The sequence below is a fragment of the Wyeomyia smithii genome, chromosome 2 (assembly GCF_029784165.1).
Source record: "Wyeomyia smithii strain HCP4-BCI-WySm-NY-G18 chromosome 2, ASM2978416v1, whole genome shotgun sequence".
Lineage (NCBI taxonomy): Eukaryota > Metazoa > Arthropoda > Insecta > Diptera > Culicidae > Wyeomyia > Wyeomyia smithii.
This window is the reverse complement of record NC_073695.1, coordinates 158,309,887-158,333,023: the sequence shown is the minus strand read 5'-3', so window position 1 is coordinate 158,333,023 and position 23,137 is coordinate 158,309,887. Positions and strand designations below refer to the sequence as shown.

The 23,137-nt window shown below is 42.2% G+C and overlaps 1 protein-coding gene across 5 annotated transcripts in view; it reads right to left on the bottom strand.

Annotated features, from left to right (window-relative positions):
- LOC129721825 (uncharacterized) overlaps window positions 1-23,137 on the bottom strand; it is a 669,416-nt gene that overhangs the window by 185,367 nt on the left and 460,912 nt on the right. The window lies entirely within an intron of this gene.

The following is a 23,137-nucleotide window of genomic DNA, read 5'->3' as shown; positions in this document are numbered from 1 at the left end:
CCAGACAACCGATGTTGGACACCAACACACGTAACAATAGAACGATAATCCTTTCTAGTCCTTGAAAAAGGTGAAATAAAGTCACCGAAACTGTCGGAATAAAAAAAAAAAATAAATCGTTTTTGCTAGTATACACGGACTGATTAAGCCGATAAACCCGTTAACGAACAAACTTTTGATTTTCAAACAAATTTTTAGAACAGCAATACTTTATGCTGTACCGATCTGGTCAAGTCGCTGTTCAAAAAGGAAGAAAACTCTCCAAAGGACTCAGAATAAAATTCTGAAAATGATTTTGAAGCGTCTTCCTTGGTTTGGTACACTGGAATTACATAGACTTACTGATGTTGAAACATTAGAAGCTATATCGAATACATAATTTTGAACAAAAATTAACATTACCATGTTATTATATCTATAAGGCTGTATGTATTCTCCCCTTAAAACTGTTTTTCTGAATCATGTTTCTACAACGTTTCGATTTCTATCAAAACTCTAACGAATACATTCGAAATGGACTTAAAAATTTTACTGAACGTTCTGTTACCAAGTTTATTATTTTGGATATGGAAAGCTAAAGCATTCTCTAATCAAGTAACACGTGCAAAAAGACCCACGTACCAAACATCAACGAATTGAAATCGGTTATTTCGATTACAAATAATTTGAGAAGTGTATTCGTTTTAGAAATAGAAAGGGTATCCATTGATTTTGATGACTACCTCAACCTGTTGAAGTTGGGTGGTGAACAATTATTTCCGTCATTATAAGATAATCCATTAATAAAAATGTTGGTGCCTATACAGTCAGTGTTTTTTCACGTGGGGTATACGTACCTTGTAAAAAACCGCGTAAAAACCGCGTTAATTAGAAAATCCGGGAGGAGAATCGTGGTAAAAAAGCGTTAATTAGAAAATCCGCGAGAAACAGCAAAATCAATAGTATCAGTAAAAGTCCAATATATTTTAATTTTATTGAGATATTCAACATATTACAACATATTCATATTATATATCTCGTAATGTTGTGTGCAAAGCCACAACTGCAAATTTGACGTAGAACTACATAAAGCTTTTTGTAACATGGCTTGCATTATTGCATTCGAGAACGATAACAACACACGCAAAACTTTTCCTTATTTCTTTAGAAGCAATAGCGCCAAATTGTTTTTTAGGTAACAAACCCATTACTTAAAAGGCAATAAAATTCTTCCCCAGTCAAGTAACAACACATACTGTCATATATTTAGCACGTGTTACGGGAGTACGACTATCTAATAATGGTCGTTTCAACCACATGCAAGATTTTTTCTGTCAAAAACTGCTCCTTTTCCATCTGAAGTAAAAAAAATCACACACCGTCGCATATGTTGCACATGTTACAAATTTCTTCAATCTCCAATTCATCCGGTGAGCGTGTATTAGTTCGCTCGTTGTATGCATACGGAGTAGAGAAAGAATATGACAAGAGCTGCCAAGCAGCATTTTCCCCGTCATAGAGTATGCAAACGTTTGTAGCATGGTCGCTGTTATACGAATTTAAATCATTCAATTTCACTTAGTTTCACTGTTCAATATTGCATGATAGAATTGAAAATCAGACGCTTGTATACAAATACTCCACTATATTGAATTCAGCAGTTTCAAATTCCCTTTTCTTAGTATTTTCCGTCTCACTAAATACCGAAGCGGGTGGGGAAGCAAATCTGCGATTGGAAGAACGGAAGAAAGAAGGAGATAAAATCATTCACGCTTAAGCCATAAATGATCGTGTTGAAGTGGTTCATTACTTCCGATCGCGCAAACCGAATACCGCGCAACTTATCTGAGGGTTTTCGGAACTACTACTCGTCCATTTCAATTCTGATCGTGAACGAGGCAGCAGTGTGATTAGTTTATTTCGCGTGCGTTTTATAGTAAGTCTTTTGTTAAATGTGAGTGTCCTTTTAGTTAAGTTTTTCCGTTTCGTTAGGGTTTAGCTAGTGCGGTTAAGTTAGAAGTGCGGTCTACAGACGCTTTTTCGTGCGTTATTGTTACAAAAAGAAGGTAAGAGGTTTTAAATGTGTGTACGACAGAAAATGCTGAAAACCCAAATCAGCCGTTGTCGGCTTCTTTTTTGGGCTTTCTTTTCGCCCTTTACTAGCCGCTGCACCAGCGCGACGCTGCCACCCTCACGCTGCTGACCCACGATGGAATTGGAAGTTGCTGCTCTGGTTAAACGTCGGCCCTTGAGATCAGCCGGCAAACGACGCCGTCGATACCGTCCGATCGACGCCATCCCGTCCCATTGATCGACGCCATCGCTTATCATCGAATGACGCCATCGCAGCTCATCGATCGACGCCAACGACGCCAAGCAGAACAGCAGTGGACGCAACAAGTCATCGACGGTAGGGCTATTAATAGCACCGACGGGACTTCTTTATCTACCGTGAGTAAAAATAGCTCTATGAGCCGGGCCCGATAAAGACACACAAAAAACCCTTCTTGATAGAAAGCTTTCGCCGTTCAGCCGTCTGTTGGACGAGTTCTTTTGACCGCACTGTAGGAGTAACGTAGGGAAGCACACAGAAGCGAGGAAATAAAAATGTGATAATTGACTGTACACGCCACTAACCCGTTAGACTTAAGTAAATCCCGCTTCATGCAATAAATGTAAATCGTTGTAAATACTATATACTATGCTCGATTTTATAATCCCAAACAGGTAAATCTTGTCTAGGAGAATTCTCACATTCGCGTACGTGTAGTTTTTTGTCGTTGTTCGTTCTTATTTTACTCCGGGTGGCTCTCGGGAAACAGCGCCACTATTGCCGCTGAATCGAACAGAAAGATTTGGCTTTGGTGTTCCGCCTGTGATGATAACGCTTATTTTTCGGACACTCGTGTTTTCCGTGTTTCGATAAGACGGTTGTTTTTGGCTAAGCGGAGTAGTGGTTTCATCGTATGCGCGGCGGAGTAGTTCTTCATTCAACAATTGCTACCGTTTCTTTATGTCGTTTCGGGACAATTCTTCCACAACCTGCCCTGAGGTTTAGGTTTCGTGCTGGGCAAAATTCAACACGACGAGTAGCCCTCTCTGGAGGTGGCGCTTAAGCTACTCGTTTGTACGTCCTTGAAGTATTTAGTAGACGGAACACATCGCGGCCTGTGGGCCAGCTACATATTGGCATATTTTTAGCTATGAAGCTCTTCGGAGTGACCAAAATTTCATGGAAAAACACCTTAAAGGTCATTTTATTGGTTAAAAAAGAGACCAACTAATTTTTTTCCGACAGCAAATTATATCTGTGAGGGACCAGTTTTCAAAAAAAAAAAAAATTTATAACAGGTCATTGGTTTTAGTTCAAGTGATTTGGATTAATATAGAGCATGAGATAGAAAAGTTGACCGGCCTGCTAGGGGGAATAATCACGAAGAGGAAGAAGCTTGGGCTATGACCTGATTTAAGTGGTGAAAATCACGAAGTTAGCGAGCCCATAGGCGATGACTTCGAATAAGATAAGTAGTGTGATTCCAACTACTTTATCGACTTTTCTTATTTAACTGAAGACCAATCCCCAACCTCACGTTGAAAAATTGGATGGACGTTCTCAAGCTATGAACCTTCTAAAAGGAACAACAGATTTCGGTAGCGAATTCCACCAAAAACACCAAAATGGTAAATTGTAGAAGTATCACAAGGTCGAGACTTCCCTCCCTTGTTACTGTTTGAAAATGTTCGTAAATCAGGATTTTTAGTGTATTTGTATAAAACATTTTCCAATTTTCGCTGAGGGACCTTGCCTAGCGCCATTACATCCTAATCCCCCTCGGTATTTGACGACATTTGAAATGTCAGCCCAGTTAGCGAGCGACATTCGTTAACTGGGCTAGGCCCTCAGCCCAGTTAGCGAACGAATAGTGTAATGTAAATATTAGTGATTAGTACGCGCCTAACGTCTAGCTTAATTTTAGTATCAGTATGGAAATTGGTTAAGTAATTTTTTTTAAAAAACGCTCACGATTTTCCTACGATCCTTCTTGCAAAATTTCCTGTTTCATTTGGTTTTTAGAATTTATCGTCCATTGTATCCCATGGTTATTTTTTCCGAGAACTTCTTCATAATTTTCCTGTAGTTTTTGGCAACTTTAGATCTGATGTTGTTCCTCCCTACGTTTCCATCATTTATTTTTGTCTGTTTCTAAAAATAGAAAACAGGGAAACAATTCAAATTTTGCTTACCCCGCGATACGTCGGGTTTTCGATCCGGGTCGCCGGGTACCTGTAAAAAAATTTTGTTCCATAAGCAAAACAACGATAAGATACATAAATAAGAGATACTTCCTTTCAATTTCTGATGAATCGCCGATTTTCTAGCTCCAAATCCGATTTTTCCGCTGGGGCAGACTACGCGAATGTCGCCCATGCACTACTAGTAAATAGTCACTGACACTTTTCCGTTTGTTTTGGTTTGAGTAGTTGACAGAGCTTTTTGAGTGAATGACAGAACAACAATATCGATTTGATCGACGAACGTTGTTGTCGAGTGAATGACGAGGGGCGTTGAAAAATTTTGATTGAAATATTTCAATGAAATGTTTCACGATATTTTTCAAATTTTATTATTTTCGTGTAAAACAGTGTTTCGGAACATGGTTCTGGAGAGTTTTTACGAAATAGGTTTTTTTTGTGTGGAAAAGGAATACGGTCAGAAGCTCGGAATTTATTCTGGGAAGATCGTAATTCGTGATTCACCGGTTTAAGGGGAAATTTAATGTGGAGAATGTACATGATCGTGTGTTCGGGATATATTCTGGAGTTGATCATGCTTCTAGGATCCACAAGTTTAGATCATTTACGGGATGTTTTCAGTTTTCGGCATGTGGCTGGAGTGGGAAAACAACCCAGTTTTTTGTGCTGGATAATTTTGTTCATTTTTTTTGCAATTTTGTGTGAATGCGAAGATTGTCAACGACAGTTGGATTTCATAGTGCCATTGCTTAGATAATTACAGTAGAGGCTAACCCTACAAAAATTTGATTAAAATTTTTCAAATTTTAATCGAATTTTTGTACAATTAGTAGGGGATGATGTAGCATGGTCACTGTTGTACGAATTTAAATCATTCAATTTCACTTAGTTTCACTGTTCAATATTGCATGATAGAATTGAAAATCAGACGCTTGTATACAAATACTCCACTATATTGAATTCAGCAGTTTCAAATTCCCTTTTCTTAGTATTTTCCGTCTCACTAAATACCGAAGCGGGTGGGGAAGCAAATCTGCGATTGGAAGAACGGAAGAAAGAAGGAGATAAAATCATTCACGCTTAAGCCATAAATGATCGTGTTGAAGTGGTTCATTACTTCCGATCGCGGAAACCGAATACCGCGCAACTTATCTGAGGGTTTTCGGAACTACTACTCGTCCATTTCAATTCTGATCGTGAACGAGGCAGCAGTGTGATTAGTTTATTTCGCGTGCGTTTTATAGTAAGTCTTTTGTTAAATGTGAGTGTCCTTTTAGTTAAGTTTTTCCGTTTCGTTAGGGTTTAGCTAGTGCGGTTAAGTTAGAAGTGCGGTCTACAGACGCTTTTTCGTGCGTTATTGTTACAAAAAGAAGGTAAGAGGTTTTAAATGTGTGTACGACAGAAAATGCTGAAAACCCAAATCAGCCGTTGTCGGCTTCTTTTTTGGGCTTTCTTTTCGCCCTTTACTAGCCGCTGCACCAGCGCGACGCTGCCACCCTCACGCTGCTGACCCACGACGGAATTGGAAGTTGCTGCTCTGGTTAAACGTCGGCCCTTGAGATCAGCCGGCAAACGACGCCGTCGATACCGTCCGATCGACGCCATCCCGTCCCATTGATCGACGCCATCGCTTATCATCGAGTGACGCCATCGCAGCTCATCGATCGACGCCAACGACGCCAAGCAGAACAGCAGTGGACGCAACAAGTCATCGACGGTAGGGCTATTAATAGCACCGACGGGACTTCTTTATCTACCGTGAGTAAAAATAGCTCTATGAGCCGGGCCCGATAAAGACACACAAAAAACCCTTCTTGATAGAAAGCTTTCGCCGTTCAGCCGTCTGTTGGACGAGTTCTTTTGACCGCACTGTAGGAGTAACGTAGGGAAGCACACAGAAGCGAGGAAATAAAAATGTGATAATTGACTGTACACGCCACTAACCCGTTAGACTTAAGTAAATCCCGCTTCATGCAATAAATGTAAATCGTTGTAAATACTATATACTATGCTCGATTTTATAATCCCAAACAGGTAAATCTTGTCTAGGAGAATTCTCACATTCGCGTACGTGTAGTTTTTTGTCGTTGTTCGTTCTTATTTTACTCCGGGTGGCTCTCGGGAAACAGCGCCACTATTGCCGCTGAATCGAACAGAAAGATTTGGCTTTGGTGTTCCGCCTGTGATGATAACGCTTATTTTTCGGACACTCGTGTTTTCCGTGTTTCGATAAGACGGTTGTTTTTGGCTAAGCGGAGTAGTGGTTTCATCGTATGCGCGGCGGAGTAGTTCTTCATTCAACAATTGCTACCGTTTCTTTATGTCGTTTCGGGACAATTCTTCCACAACCTGCCCTGAGGTTTAGGTTTCGTGCTGGGCAAAATTCAACACGACGAGTAGCCCTCTCTGGAGGTGGCGCTTAAGCTACTCGTTTGTACGTCCTTGAAGTATTTAGTAGACGGAACACATCGCGGCCTGTGGGCCAGCTACATATTGGCATATTTTTAGCTATGAAGCTCTTCGGAGTGACCAAAATTTCATGGAAAAACACCTTAAAGGTCATTTTATTGGTTAAAAAAGAGACCAACTAATTTTTTTCCGACAGCAAATTATATCTGTGAGGGACCAGTTTTCAAAAAAAAAAAAAATTTATAACAGGTCATTGGTTTTAGTTCAAGTGATTTGGATTAATATAGAGCATGAGATAGAAAATTTGACCGGCCTGCTAGGGGGAATAATCACGAAGAGGAAGAAGCTTGGGCTATGACCTGATTTAAGTGGTGAAAATCACGAAGTTAGCGAGCCCATAGGCGATGACTTCGAATAAGATAAGTAGTGTGATTCCAACTACTTTATCGACTTTTCTTATTTAACTGAAGACCAATCCCCAACCTCACGTTGAAAAATTGGATGGACGTTCTCAAGCTATGAACCTTCTAAAAGGAACAACAGATTTCGGTAGCGAATTCCACCAAAAACACCAAAATGGTAAATTGTAGAAGTATCACAAGGTCGAGACTTCCCTCCCTTGTTACTGTTTGAAAATGTTCGTAAATCAGGATTTTTAGTGTATTTGTATAAAACATTTTCCAATTTTCGCTGAGGGACCTTGCCTAGCGCCATTACATCCTAATCCCCCTCGGTATTTGACGACATTTGAAATGTCAGCCCAGTTAGCGAGCGACATTCGTTAACTGGGCTAGGCCCTCAGCCCAGTTAGCGAACGAATAGTGTAATGTAAATATTAGTGATTAGTACGCGCCTAACGTCTAGCTTAATTTTAGTATCAGTATGGAAATTGGTTAAGTAATTTTTTTTAAAAAACGCTCACGATTTTCCTACGATCCTTCTTGCAAAATTTCCTGTTTCATTTGGTTTTTAGAATTTATCGTCCATTGTATCCCATGGTTATTTTTTCCGAGAACTTCTTCATAATTTTCCTGTAGTTTTTGGCAACTTTAGATCTGATGTTGTTCCTCCCTACGTTTCCATCATTTATTTTTGTCTGTTTCTAGAAATAGAAAACAGGGAAACAATTCAAATTTTGCTTACCCCGCGATACGTCGGGTTTTCGATCCGGGTCGCCGGGTACCTGTAAAAAAATTTTGTTCCATAAGCAAAACAACGATAAGATACATAAATAAGAGATACTTCCTTTCAATTTCTGATGAATCGCCGATTTTCTAGCTCCAAATCCGATTTTTCCGCTGGGGCAGACTACGCGAATGTCGCCCATGCACTACTAGTAAATAGTCACTGACACTTTTCCGTTTGTTTTGGTTTGAGTAGTTGACAGAGCTTTTTGAGTGAATGACAGAACAACAATATCGATTTGATCGACGAACGTTGTTGTCGAGTGAATGACGAGGGGCGTTGAAAAATTTTGATTGAAATATTTCAATGAAATGTTTCACGATATTTTTCAAATTTTATTATTTTCGTGTAAAACAGTGTTTCGGAACATGGTTCTGGAGGGTTTTTACGAAATAGGTTTTTTTTGTGTGGAAAAGGAATACGGTCAGAAGCTCGGAATTTATTCTGGGAAGATCGTAATTCGTGATTCACCGGTTTAAGGGGAAATTTAATGTGGAGAATGTACATGATCGTGTGTTCGGGATATATTCTGGAGTTGATCATGCTTCTAGGATCCACAAGTTTAGATCATTTACGGGATGTTTTCAGTTTTCGGCATGTGGCTGGAGTGGGAAAACAACCCAGTTTTTTGTGCTGGATAATTTTGTTCATTTTTTTTGCAATTTTGTGTGAATGCGAAGATTGTCAACGACAGTTGGATTTCATAGTGCCATTGCTTAGATAATTACAGTAGAGGCTAACCCTACAAAAATTTGATTAAAATTTTTCAAATTTTAATCGAATTTTTGTACAATTAGTAGGGGATGATGTAGCATGGTCACTGTTGTACGAATTTAAATCATTCAATTTCACTTAGTTTCACTGTTCAATATTGCATGATAGAATTGAAAATCAGACGCTTGTATACAAATACTCCACTATATTGAATTCAGCAGTTTCAATTTCCCTTTCTTAGTATTTTCCGTCTCACTAAATACCGAAGCGGGTGGGGAAGCAAATCTGCGATTGGAAGAACGGAAGAAAGAAGGAGATAAAATCATTCACGCTTAAGCCATAAATGATCGTGTTGAAGTGGTTCATTACTTCCGATCGCGGAAACCGAATACCGCGCAACTTATCTGAGGGTTTTCGGAACTACTACTCGTCCATTTCAATTCTGATCGTGAACGAGGCAGCAGTGTGATTAGTTTATTTCGCGTGCGTTTTATAGTAAGTCTTTTGTTAAATGTGAGTGTCCTTTTAGTTAAGTTTTTCCGTTTCGTTAGGGTTTAGCTAGTGCGGTTAAGTTAGAAGTGCGGTCTACAGACGCTTTTTCGTGCGTTATTGTTACAAAAAGAAGGTAAGAGGTTTTAAATGTGTGTACGACAGAAAATGCTGAAAACCCAAATCAGCCGTTGTCGGCTTCTTTTTTGGGCTTTCTTTTCGCCCTTTACTAGCCGCTGCACCAGCGCGACGCTGCCACCCTCACGCTGCTGACCCACGACGGAATTGGAAGTTGCTGCTCTGGTTAAACGTCGGCCCTTGAGATCAGCCGGCAAACGACGCCGTCGATACCGTCCGATCGACGCCATCCCGTCCCATTGATCGACGCCATCGCTTATCATCGAGTGACGCCATCGCAGCTCATCGATCGACGCCAACGACGCCAAGCAGAACAGCAGTGGACGCAACAAGTCATCGACGGTAGGGCTATTAATAGCACCGACGGGACTTCTTTATCTACCGTGAGTAAAAATAGCTCTATGAGCCGGGCCCGATAAAGACACACAAAAAACCCTTCTTGATAGAAAGCTTTCGCCGTTCAGCCGTCTGTTGGACGAGTTCTTTTGACCGCACTGTAGGAGTAACGTAGGGAAGCACACAGAAGCGAGGAAATAAAAATGTGATAATTGACTGTACACGCCACTAACCCGTTAGACTTAAGTAAATCCCGCTTCATGCAATAAATGTAAATCGTTGTAAATACTATATACTATGCTCGATTTTATAATCCCAAACAGGTAAATCTTGTCTAGGAGAATTCTCACATTCGCGTACGTGTAGTTTTTTGTCGTTGTTCGTTCTTATTTTACTCCGGGTGGCTCTCGGGAAACAGCGCCACTATTGCCGCTGAATCGAACAGAAAGATTTGGCTTTGGTGTTCCGCCTGTGATGATAACGCTTATTTTTCGGACACTCGTGTTTTCCGTGTTTCGATAAGACGGTTGTTTTTGGCTAAGCGGAGTAGTGGTTTCATCGTATGCGCGGCGGAGTAGTTCTTCATTCAACAATTGCTACCGTTTCTTTATGTCGTTTCGGGACAATTCTTCCACAACCTGCCCTGAGGTTTAGGTTTCGTGCTGGGCAAAATTCAACACGACGAGTAGCCCTCTCTGGAGGTGGCGCTTAAGCTACTCGTTTGTACGTCCTTGAAGTATTTAGTAGACGGAACACATCGCGGCCTGTGGGCCAGCTACATATTGGCATATTTTTAGCTATGAAGCTCTTCGGAGTGACCAAAATTTCATGGAAAAACACCTTAAAGGTCATTTTATTGGTTAAAAAAGAGACCAACTAATTTTTTTCCGACAGCAAATTATATCTGTGAGGGACCAGTTTTCAAAAAAAAAAAAAATTTATAACAGGTCATTGGTTTTAGTTCAAGTGATTTGGATTAATATAGAGCATGAGATAGAAAATTTGACCGGCCTGCTAGGGGGAATAATCACGAAGAGGAAGAAGCTTGGGCTATGACCTGATTTAAGTGGTGAAAATCACGAAGTTAGCGAGCCCATAGGCGATGACTTCGAATAAGATAAGTAGTGTGATTCCAACTACTTTATCGACTTTTCTTATTTAACTGAAGACCAATCCCCAACCTCACGTTGAAAAATTGGATGGACGTTCTCAAGCTATGAACCTTCTAAAAGGAACAACAGATTTCGGTAGCGAATTCCACCAAAAACACCAAAATGGTAAATTGTAGAAGTATCACAAGGTCGAGACTTCCCTCCCTTGTTACTGTTTGAAAATGTTCGTAAATCAGGATTTTTAGTGTATTTGTATAAAACATTTTCCAATTTTCGCTGAGGGACCTTGCCTAGCGCCATTACATCCTAATCCCCCTCGGTATTTGACGACATTTGAAATGTCAGCCCAGTTAGCGAGCGACATTCGTTAACTGGGCTAGGCCCTCAGCCCAGTTAGCGAACGAATAGTGTAATGTAAATATTAGTGATTAGTACGCGCCTAACGTCTAGCTTAATTTTAGTATCAGTATGGAAATTGGTTAAGTAATTTTTTTTAAAAAACGCTCACGATTTTCCTACGATCCTTCTTGCAAAATTTCCTGTTTCATTTGGTTTTTAGAATTTATCGTCCATTGTATCCCATGGTTATTTTTTCCGAGAACTTCTTCATAATTTTCCTGTAGTTTTTGGCAACTTTAGATCTGATGTTGTTCCTCCCTACGTTTCCATCATTTATTTTTGTCTGTTTCTAGAAATAGAAAACAGGGAAACAATTCAAATTTTGCTTACCCCGCGATACGTCGGGTTTTCGATCCGGGTCGCCGGGTACCTGTAAAAAAATTTTGTTCCATAAGCAAAACAACGATAAGATACATAAATAAGAGATACTTCCTTTCAATTTCTGATGAATCGCCGATTTTCTAGCTCCAAATCCGATTTTTCCGCTGGGGCAGACTACGCGAATGTCGCCCATGCACTACTAGTAAATAGTCACTGACACTTTTCCGTTTGTTTTGGTTTGAGTAGTTGACAGAGCTTTTTGAGTGAATGACAGAACAACAATATCGATTTGATCGACGAACGTTGTTGTCGAGTGAATGACGAGGGGCGTTGAAAAATTTTGATTGAAATATTTCAATGAAATGTTTCACGATATTTTTCAAATTTTATTATTTTCGTGTAAAACAGTGTTTCGGAACATGGTTCTGGAGGGTTTTTACGAAATAGGTTTTTTTTGTGTGGAAAAGGAATACGGTCAGAAGCTCGGAATTTATTCTGGGAAGATCGTAATTCGTGATTCACCGGTTTAAGGGGAAATTTAATGTGGAGAATGTACATGATCGTGTGTTCGGGATATATTTTGGAGTTGATCATGCTTCTAGGATCCACAAGTTTAGATCATTTACGGGATGTTTTCAGTTTTCGGCATGTGGCTGGAGTGGGAAAACAACCCAGTTTTTTGTGCTGGATAATTTTGTTCATTTTTTTTGCAATTTTGTGTGAATGCGAAGATTGTCAACGACAGTTGGATTTCATAGTGCCATTGCTTAGATAATTACAGTAGAGGCTAACCCTACAAAAATTTGATTAAAATTTTTCAAATTTTAATCGAATTTTTGTACAATTAGTAGGGGATGATGTAGCATGGTCACTGTTGTACGAATTTAAATCATTCAATTTCACTTAGTTTCACTGTTCAATATTGCATGATAGAATTGAAAATCAGACGCTTGTATACAAATACTCCACTATATTGAATTCAGCAGTTTCAAATTCCCTTTTCTTAGTATTTTCCGTCTCACTAAATACCGAAGCGGGTGGGGAAGCAAATCTGCGATTGGAAGAACGGAAGAAAGAAGGAGATAAAATCATTCACGCTTAAGCCATAAATGATCGTGTTGAAGTGGTTCATTACTTCCGATCGCGGAAACCGAATACCGCGCAACTTATCTGAGGGTTTTCGGAACTACTACTCGTCCATTTCAATTCTGATCGTGAACGAGGCAGCAGTGTGATTAGTTTATTTCGCGTGCGTTTTATAGTAAGTCTTTTGTTAAATGTGAGTGTCCTTTTAGTTAAGTTTTTCCGTTTCGTTAGGGTTTAGCTAGTGCGGTTAAGTTAGAAGTGCGGTCTACAGACGCTTTTTCGTGCGTTATTGTTACAAAAAGAAGGTAAGAGGTTTTAAATGTGTGTACGACAGAAAATGCTGAAAACCCAAATCAGCCGTTGTCGGCTTCTTTTTTGGGCTTTCTTTTCGCCCTTTACTAGCCGCTGCACCAGCGCGACGCTGCCACCCTCACGCTGCTGACCCACGACGGAATTGGAAGTTGCTGCTCTGGTTAAACGTCGGCCCTTGAGATCAGCCGGCAAACGACGCCGTCGATACCGTCCGATCGACGCCATCCCGTCCCATTGATCGACGCCATCGCTTATCATCGAGTGACGCCATCGCAGCTCATCGATCGACGCCAACGACGCCAAGCAGAACAGCAGTGGACGCAACAAGTCATCGACGGTAGGGCTATTAATAGCACCGACGGGACTTCTTTATCTACCGTGAGTAAAAATAGCTCTATGAGCCGGGCCCGATAAAGACACACAAAAAACCCTTCTTGATAGAAAGCTTTCACCGTCCAGCCGTCTGTTGGACGAGTTCTTTTGACCGCACTGTAGAAGTAACGTTGGGAAGCACACAGAACGAGGAAATAAAAATGTGATAATTGACTGTACACGCCACTAACCCGTTAGACTTAAGTAAATCCCACTTCATGCAATAAATGTAAATCGTTGTAAATACTACATACTATGCTCGATTTTATGCTTCCCAAACAGGTAAATCTTGTCTAGGAGAATTCTCACATTCGCGTACGTGTAGTTTTTTGTCGTTGTTCGTTCTTATTTTACTCCGGGTGGCTCTCGGGAAACAGCGCCACTATTGCCGCTGAATCGAACAGAAAGATTTGGCTTTGGTGTTCCGCCTGTGATGATAACGCTTATTTTTCGGACACTCGTGTTTTCCGTGTTTCGATAAGACGGTTGTTTTTGGCTAAGCGGAGTAGTGGTTTCATCGTACGCGCGGCGGAGTAATTCTTCATTCAACAATTGCTACCGTTTCTTTATGTCGTTTCGGGACAATTCTTCCACAACCTGCCCTGAGGTTTAGGTTTCGTGCTGGGCAAAATTCAACACGACGAGTAGCCCTCTCTGGAGGTGGCGCTTAAGCTACTCGTTTATACGTCCTGAAAGTATTTAGTAGACGGAACACCTCGCGGCCTGTGGGCCAGCTACACGTTGATGATTTCAAAGACTTGAAATGCGTCTTTAAATGACATCACGATCTGTAAACTGCGTTAGAGAAAAACAAAAACATTCGCTTTCTTGCAAGCTATCCAAAACACATACTCATTGGTTCATGGAAACTCATTTGCACCTGTTTGAAAATACAATACTCGTGCCCATCCAGAACAATATTCGCAACTTCGGCAACTCTGTTCAGACAGTATAACATATTTTCATTTCAAGTAAACACTGGGAGACGAAACGAAAGTGTTTCTAATTAGACATTTGAGGTTGACGGGTGAGATTCTCATTATGTGTGGATGAAGGGGACAAAAATTAATCTGATCGTTGTATCAATACAAATGCAGCGAGTGAAGTCTTGCTAACACATGCATTGCGGTGCTTGGCTGTATGTTCTCCTGCAGAAACACATACAAGCGTATGCCCGTCATAATTTTTGTTACTTTTCGGTTATTACTATTTGTGTATAATGCGCAGTCTTAAGACACAATAAGTAATAAAAAATTGCCCTAAAGTAATAAAATGTTCCCCGTTTGCGTTGGGTGCAGATACGTTCAATAGTTACGATGGATTATCTTGTATTAATATGTTTATGTCTATAATTATCACCAATAATCTGGGATGTTTTCTGTAGAGTTATAATATTACAAGAAGTCCCGAACCACAGACTACACCCCTGCTAGCTGTATAGGTATTGGAGTATAAAGCCAAACGACTGTTAGAAACCCGTTGTGTGCTCAATTCTTGGAAGTAGACTCAAGGCGTAAAGACGGGTTGTCTACGGAGCGGACTTGGACGCTACATTTGGCGCAGTCGGAAGGATCAAAAGTTGTGAGAAGTGCGTGAGCTGTAGCCAGTTTTATCAGTTAACAACACTAGTCCAACTAAAAGTTGAAGAGTGCAAACCTGAAAGTGCGAGACCGATAATTTGAAGCGCGAGGAAGCAAAAATAGAGGTTTTTGCGAGACCGGCTTGTACCGCAGCGCACTGTGACGATCATTTTTCTCTTTGTTAGACCAGTAAAATGCTGCAGAACATAGATGAGGTTGTAGTTGTGGAATAGTAAATGAGGCGGCGAGTCCGTTTTTTTTACCGAAGCGCATAGAGTGTTTTATCTGCTAGACCAGCAAGACGCTGCAGAGCATGAGCAAAATCTCTCCTGGAAAGATTCCAGTTCCCACTCACACTTGAAAAGCTATGAGAAAAAAGAGAGTAAAAAAACTTGCAATTATAAAACGTCCGCTGGTAGATAGAGAGATTTTTTTTTTATTCATCTATAATTTATTTGACACGGCACAAATACAATTTAATGTTTAACGGCGCCAATTATATCTGGTGGCTTACTTTCTAAAGTATCTCAATAACTAAAAGCAAATTTTTTATCCTCGCTGCCGACTACGAGCCGAAACTAAATGTAACTTAAAACTATAATATTTTGCATTAAAAGCACTGGTTTACTGTATGATGGTTTTCATTGCCATAGGTAAGCACATGTTCCGCTGCTGGGCCAAGATATTACGGACTGGCATTTGGGTTGTCTCCCTCGGTCCTTGAGAGTATCGTGCGGGTCTGATTGCTGTTTCCGGATCCGGGGTCTTAACGTGTTCTTGTCGTTAGGCTGGATGCAGGCGGAAGGGGGTAGGACTAAACTGGGGCGTGGATGGATTTCAGGAAAACGTATATAAGGGACATGTAGGATAGGTCACGGCTCGCCAAGACATCACGAACAGGAACAGCCGACTGCCTACCTTCGGCCTGCAGGGAAGCTATTAATTTAGACCTGGCGTCACGGTGTACAGGGCATGACCAAACAACGTGCTCTATGTCGTGATAACCTTCACCACAGGCACAGATACCACTTTCCCCGAGCCCAACACGACGGAGATGCGCGTCAAATCTATAGTGATTGGACATAAGCCGGGACATCACGCAAATGAAATCCCGACCTACATCCAACCCCTTGAACCACGGGTTCGTCGACACCTTGGGGATTATGGAATGTAACCACCTTCCCAGTTCCCCTCTTGTCCAAGCATTTTGCCAACTGATGATCGTATTCTGACGTACAAATGAGAAAAATTCATTAAAGGCAATTGGTCTTTCATAAATTCCACCGTTTGTTGCGCCCACCTTAGCCAAGGAGTCCGCTTTCTCATTGCCCGGTATCGAGCAGTGAGAAGGGACCCACGCTAAGGTAATCTGAGTAGATTTTTCGGATAAAGCACTCAGATGTTCCCGTATTTTCCCCAGGAAATACGGAGAGTGCTTAACATCTTTCATCGATCGGAGAGCCTCAATGGAACTGAGACTGTCCGTAAAGATGAAATAATGGTCCGTGGGCATTTTTTCGATAATCCCTAGGGTGTACTGAATTGCAGCCAATTCTGCGACGTAAACAGAAGCAGGATTATCGAGCTTATGGGAGACGGTTAAATTGTTATTGAAGATACCGAAGCCAGTGGACCCATCAAGAAGTGATCCGTCAGTGTAGTACATATTGTCGCAGTTGATGTTTCGATATTTATTGGAAAAAATTTTAGGGATCTGCTGCACGCGTAAATGATCCGAGATTCCACGAGTTTCTTCTATCATGGATGTATCGAAAAACACAGTAGAATCAGAAGTATTTGATAAGTCGACACGATTTGGAATATTCGAAGAAGGGTTAATATTTTGGGACATGTGATTGAAATACAATGTCATAAAACGGGTTTGAGAATTAAGTTCGATTAACCTTTCAAAATTTTCAATCACAGGACGGTTCAAGACCTCACATTTGATTAGAATACGAGAAGACAGGCTCCAGAAGCGGGTTTTCAATGGTAGTACTCCAGCTAAGATCTCCAAACTCATCGTATGGGTCGATTGCATGCAACCCAAGGCGATACGCAAACAACGATATTGTATTCGCTCCAGTTTGATCAAATGTGTGTTTGCTGCGGAGCGGAAGCAGAAACACCCGTACTCAATGACAGACAATTTCGTTGTTTGGTAAAGTCTTATAAGGTCTCCTGGGTGGGCTCCCCACCATTGTCCGGTTATTGTACGAAGAAAATTCACTCTTTGTTGACATTTTTTCATCAGATAGCTAACGTGACAACCCCAGGTGCCTTTAGAGTCGAACCAGACACCAAGATATTTGTGTACCAAAACCTGAGAAATCATTTTACCCATTAATTGTGTTTGAAGCTGAGCAGGTTCATGCTTCCTAGAAAAAACTACTATCTCAGTCTTCTCCGGAGAGAATTCGATACCTAGCTGTCAAGCCCAAGCAGACAAATTGTCCAAGGTATCTTGCAATGGTCCTTGCAAATCGGCAGCTTTGGCTCCTGTAACAGAGACCACGCTGTCGTCTGCAAGTTGTTTTATCGTGCATGAATTTGCCAGACATTCATCGATGTCATTTACATAAAAATTGTAAAGAAGGGGGCTTAAACATGAGCCCTGGGGAAGGCCCATGTAGCTAATTCGAAAAGTTGCCAAATCGCCGTGCGTAAAATGCATGTGCTTTTCGGACAGCAAATTGTGCAAAAAATTGTTCAAAATTGGAGAAAATCCTTGTCGGTGAAGTTTACCCGAAAGAATGTCAATAGAAACGGAATCAAAAGCCCCCTTAATGTCCAAGAACGCAGACGCCATTGGTTCTCTGCGAGCATACGCCAGCTGAATATCTGTTGAAAGCAACGCAAGACAATCATTCGTCCCTTTGGCACGGCGGAAGCCAAATTGAGTATCTGATACTAGACCATTTGATTCGACCCAGTGGTCTAAACGACGGAGTATCATTTTTTCCATCAATTTCCGGATACAGGATAGCATTGCAATCGGCCTATAAGAGTTGTGATCAGAAGCTGGTTTCCCTGGTTTTTGGATGGCGATCACCTTCACTTGCCTCCAATCCTGCGGTACAATGTTTTGCTCCAGGAACTTATTGAACAAGTTCAACAAGCGCCTCTTGGCATTGCCGGGTAGATTCTTCAACAAGTTGAATTTGATTCTATCTAACCCAGGTGCGTTATTGTTACAGGACAGGAGGGCAACTGAAAATTCTGCCATCGTAAAAGGTGATTCTATCGCGTCGTGACCCGGAGACGTATCGCGAACAAAGTTTTGCACAGGAACAGAGTCCGGACATACTTTCCTGGCAAAATCAAATATCCACCGACTTGAAGACTCCTCGCTTTCGTTGACCGTTACGCGATTCAGCATTCTTCGGGCTGTGTTCCAAAGAGTGCTCATCGATGTCTCCCTCGACGTCTCGTTCACGAACCGACGCCAATATCCGCGTTTCTTTGCTTTAGCCAGGCTTTTAAGCTTGGTATTAAGCTCCGAATACCGTATATAGTCGTCGGGTATACCTCCCTTCTGGAAGGCCAAAACCGCGTCGGATCTTTGCGTGTAGACATCGGAGCACTCTTTGTCCCACCACGGAGTTGGAGGCCGCTCTTTGATCGCTACGCCGGGATATTTCTTCGTTTGGGCTTGCAACGCGGCGTCGAGGATTAAGCCCGCGAGGAGGTTGTATTCTTCAAGTGGTGGGTGATGTTGAATCGACTCGACCGCTTTTGAAATCATTTCCTCGTATAACTTCCAATCGACATTCCGTGTGAGGTCATACGGAATGTCAATTGGTCGCATGCGAGTTGAACCGTTAGTAATTGAAATAAGAATAGGCAGATGGTCGCTACCGTGAGGATCGAGGATTACCTTCCATGTGCAATCCAACCGTAGCGACGTCGAACATAAGGATAGATCCAAAGCGCTTGGGCGCGCTGGAGGTTTCGGGATACGTGTCATTTCATAGTTGTTCAAAATAGTCATGTCGAAGTCATCGCAAAGGTTATAGATTAAAGAGGAGCGGTTATCATTGTAGGGGGAACCCCAAGCCACACCATGAGAGTTGAAGTCTCCCAAAATCAACGGCCTTGTACCCCTCCGTCAGGTCTTTCGAAATCTGCAGGATGTTTAACGGTTTCGATTTCGGTCCTGCTTTTGGCCGAAAGAAAACAGTAAAGCTGCCCTGAGATCCGTCCGGGTAAAGCCTGGGGCGAGGGGGGACTGGAGAATTAACAGAGGAAGGGTTGGCAGGAGGGACAGGGTCGGAGGGGTTCGGGGATGGTGGCACGGGAGGCGAGGGATCTACATCCATTGCGCTAAATCTAGCGCACTAGCGCCGACAGAACACGTACCTCTTTACTTCTCCTTTCAGCAGGGTTGGTTGTCCGAACGGTCGAAGCTGCAGCCGTTACAGCCAGCAGCACCAATACAGCAGCTCCAAACTGCCACCAGCAGCGAGCCGGGTGTGTGATCACTCAGCACAGCGACACAACTCGCTGTCAACTGTTGGCTTCTTCTTTTTCCTCCTTTGTGTTGAGATTCTCGTCCACTGCTGTAGCACAAATCACTTCGCAGCCAAATCGGCTTACGCACCAGCAAACAGCCACGATGCGAAACAGTTGCACAAAGGCGGGCGACCTTGAACCTTCACTCGACCAGGCAAACAATGCCAACACTTGCTCGCGCGTCTTTTGTTTTATATTCTATCGGAGCGATCACCAAACACATCCGATACTGATGCGTGTTCGGCACAGAATGAGATAGAGAGATTAGTGTTGGTGAGATTTGACATGTTCTAAGCCGAAGTATGAACAATAATGGAAATGTGAGGTGGAGAGCTTAATACAGAAAGAGGAGCAAGAGAAATCAAACGAATTCTATTTGTGGTGGAGTATGCGTGTCATCGGAAAAAAACTGCAACAGAGAGATTTATTTGTTCTCTCTCTGTGCCTCTGCAGGCTGCGGCTGGTAGTGCAATTTGTATATACAGTTACTCTTATTAGTTGAACAGTTCGTGAGAATAGAAGTAAATTGTACAAGCTGAATTTGTGATTCAATCGACTTTACGCCATTACACAAGTGTGAAATAAAATCGAAATGCAGGTAGATTAGTTGAAATATTAAGCTACTGTTTGTGAAGAATTAAGAACATCTAAATAAATCTGCAATCTGGAAGTTGCATTATGTTCGGTGGACTGACTTTATTTTCCATACATAAATTTATCGTTGCAGATGAGCTTCAGAGACGAATCAAAATGGCCACTGGAGCCATTCAACGATGGTGTCGATTCGCAAGATTTGAGGAGAGAGTGGGAAGAGTGGCACCGGTCATTCGAGCTGCTTTTAGAATTACGGGAGGTGGAAGGACAACGCGATAAGTTCGTGTTGCTCATGACTATTGGTGGTCGTGGATTGCAACGTTTTTATTACAATCTTGGTCCTTCCCCGGAGGAAATTCATCCGCTACCAGTGAAGGTGCCTTATTGTCCTCAAGAAGTACCGGAATATGACAACGCAATTAAAAGATTGACAAAATTCTTTGTGGGAAAACGCAATGACCGTATTGAACTAGAGGTATTTCGTTCCCTGAAACAAAAGAATGAAGAAACATTCAACAACTATTTGTTACGGCTTCGTGCACAGGCGGCGCGATGCGAGTTCAAGGACAGGGAAGAGAAAGAAATCCTCCAGCAAGTCACTATGGGGGCGCGTGACGAGCGTGTGCGAGACAAAGGACTGGAGGATGTGATGAACCTGGACGAAATTATTAGTTACGCGGTCAATCGCGAGATTCTCATCAGACAGAAGGAAAAATCAAAGCCTTTTAGAGATGAATTACCTTCCGGTTCTGTGGCAACTGTAAAACAGGAATGGGTATCGCGTTCTCGGATAAAGAGTGGTACGAAATATTCTGAATTTAACAGAGAAAACCAGCGAGAACGTTACCAAGCGGAGTGTGGTCGATGCGGCTCATACAGGCACTCTTCGAACTCATCTATTTGCCCGGCTCAAAAAGCCCGGTGTAATCAGTGTCGCCGAATTGGGCCCTTCGTCCGGAAGTGTCGTGATTCAAATCAAAGCAGACCGAAAAAGGGCATCACTTGGAAGCGAACGACTGATGAAGCAAACTCGTTGCGGGATGATAGTGGCTGAAGAGTGATTGATTGAAGAGCTTCCCCGTCGTCCTAAATCGGAGGATATATCCAAGAGATACCAAGTTCCCTGTAATGATGGCATCGTAACGTGTTTGGTTGGCAGTTGCCTGGTGGATTTTTTGGTTGACTCCGGCTCATCAATCAACACGGTGACTACCGATGTTTGGGCGCAACTACAGAACAACAAAACGAAGCTTTCCAAACTGAAAGCTCCTCTTGATCGTCGGTTCATTGCGTATGCTTGTAACGAGTCGCTTAAGGTGTTGATTGTTTTTGAGAGCTGGATCTCGGTTAATCCATCGAAACCAAATAGTTACGCAGAGTTCTTCGTTATTGAAGGTGCAAATAGATGCTTGTTGAGTAAGCGAACGGCGGAGGACCTCAAAGTATTAAAGGTGGGACTAGATGTACAAAGTGTCGACACTGAAAGAACTTCTTTTCCCAAATTTCCGGATGTGCTGGTCAAATTATCCATCGACAAGAACATCTCTCCGAGAAAGATTTCTTACCTCCGTGTACCTGAACCTATGGCCAAGAAGGTTAACGAAAAGATCGATGAAATGTTGCGGTTAGATATCATTGAACCTGTCGACGGAGTTCCTGAATGGATTTCGCCGATGGTTTGTGTACCAAAGGGAAAAGATGATGTGCGATTGTGCATCAACATGAAGTTTCCAAACAAAGCCATCCAACGCGAGCATTTCCCTTTACCGGTGATTGAAACGTTGCTCAATAAGTTGAAGGGATCCAAATATTTTTCTCGCTTGGATATTACTTCGGCCTACCATCATGTGAAGCTTCATCCAGATTCCCGCAGCGTAACCACTTTCATGACGAGTCAAGGATTGATGCGCTTCAAAAGACTTATGTTTGGCATCAACTGCGCGCCTGAAATTTTTCAGCGAATTATGACTCAAATGCTCGCAGGGATTGAGGGAATCATTATTTACATCGAGGATGTGATCATATCCGGGCGAACGCTTGAAGAACATGATGCTGGGTTGGTTTTGAAACGAAATAATGCTCTGTTGAATAAAAACAAGTGTGTCTACCGCGTGAAGGATATCGAGGTTTTCGGTTTTAAAGTGAGTGAAGCTGGAATCGGTCCGTCGGCGGAGAAGACATCGGCAATCAAGAATTTCCGTGTCCCGCAATCCAAAGAGGAAGTCAGGAGTTTCCTTGGACTTCGTTGGACACTTCATTCCTCATTTGTCGACTAGGACAGAACCATTGCGCCAGTTTGTTCGAGGAGCCGTTAACTCGTTCGGACAAGATCAGTTGACAGCCTTCAACGACTTGAGAAACGAGCTGTCTAAAAATGTAAGAACGCTAGGATTTTACGATCCAGATGACATCACGGAGCTGTATGTTGATGCCTCCCCTGTAGGACTGGGTGCAGTCCTTGTACAAAGGGATTCCGGAAGTACACCTAGAGTGATCAGCTTTGCGTCGAAAGGTTTGTCTGATGCCGAGCGTATCTATCACCAAACGCAACGTGAAGCTTTGGCTGTTGTGTGGGCGGTAGAAAAGTTTTACCTCTACCTATTTGGGCTGAAGTTTACCATATTCTCTGACCACAAGGCTCTCGAGTACATTTTTGGTGGAAAGTATAGAGACGGCCGACGAGCATGCTCGAGAGCAGAAGCCTGGGCATTGCGCTTGCAGCCCTATAACTTTGTGGTGAAATACGTTCCGGGGTCATCTAATATATCCGACATCCTGTCTCGACTTTGTCCTCAGAGTGAACCATCGTTTGACGATGAATCTGAGCATTTTTTATTCGCAATTGGACAGGATCCGACAGCAATCACTTTGGAAGAAATCAGGACTGAAACCTGTCATGATGAAATTCTGTCGGCAGTCATCACAGCTCTCGAAACCCATGATTGGCCCAAGAAACTTTTCCGTTATCAGGCATTTGCTGATGAATTGGGGATCATCGATAAAGTTGTTGTTCGGAATGACAAGATTGTACTTTTATTTATTTATTTATTTGGTCTATTCACCAACAGGCGAGCAAGTGCCCCGATGGTGTAACTTAAAGCTAACAATGGAAAAAATACTTCCTCAAAGACTGCGGTCTATAGCATTAGACATAGCACATCGTGGTCATCCGGGTATTGTCGCCATGCGTCGAAATCTTCGAGAAAGAGTATGGTGGCCTTGTATGGACCGTGATGTAACCGAAAAGGTTCAAGAGTGTCTGGGTTGCACAGCTGTTAGTAATCAGTTTCCGCCAGAGCCGATGCATAGGAAGAGAATGCCGGAGAGAGCGTGGCAAGATCTTGC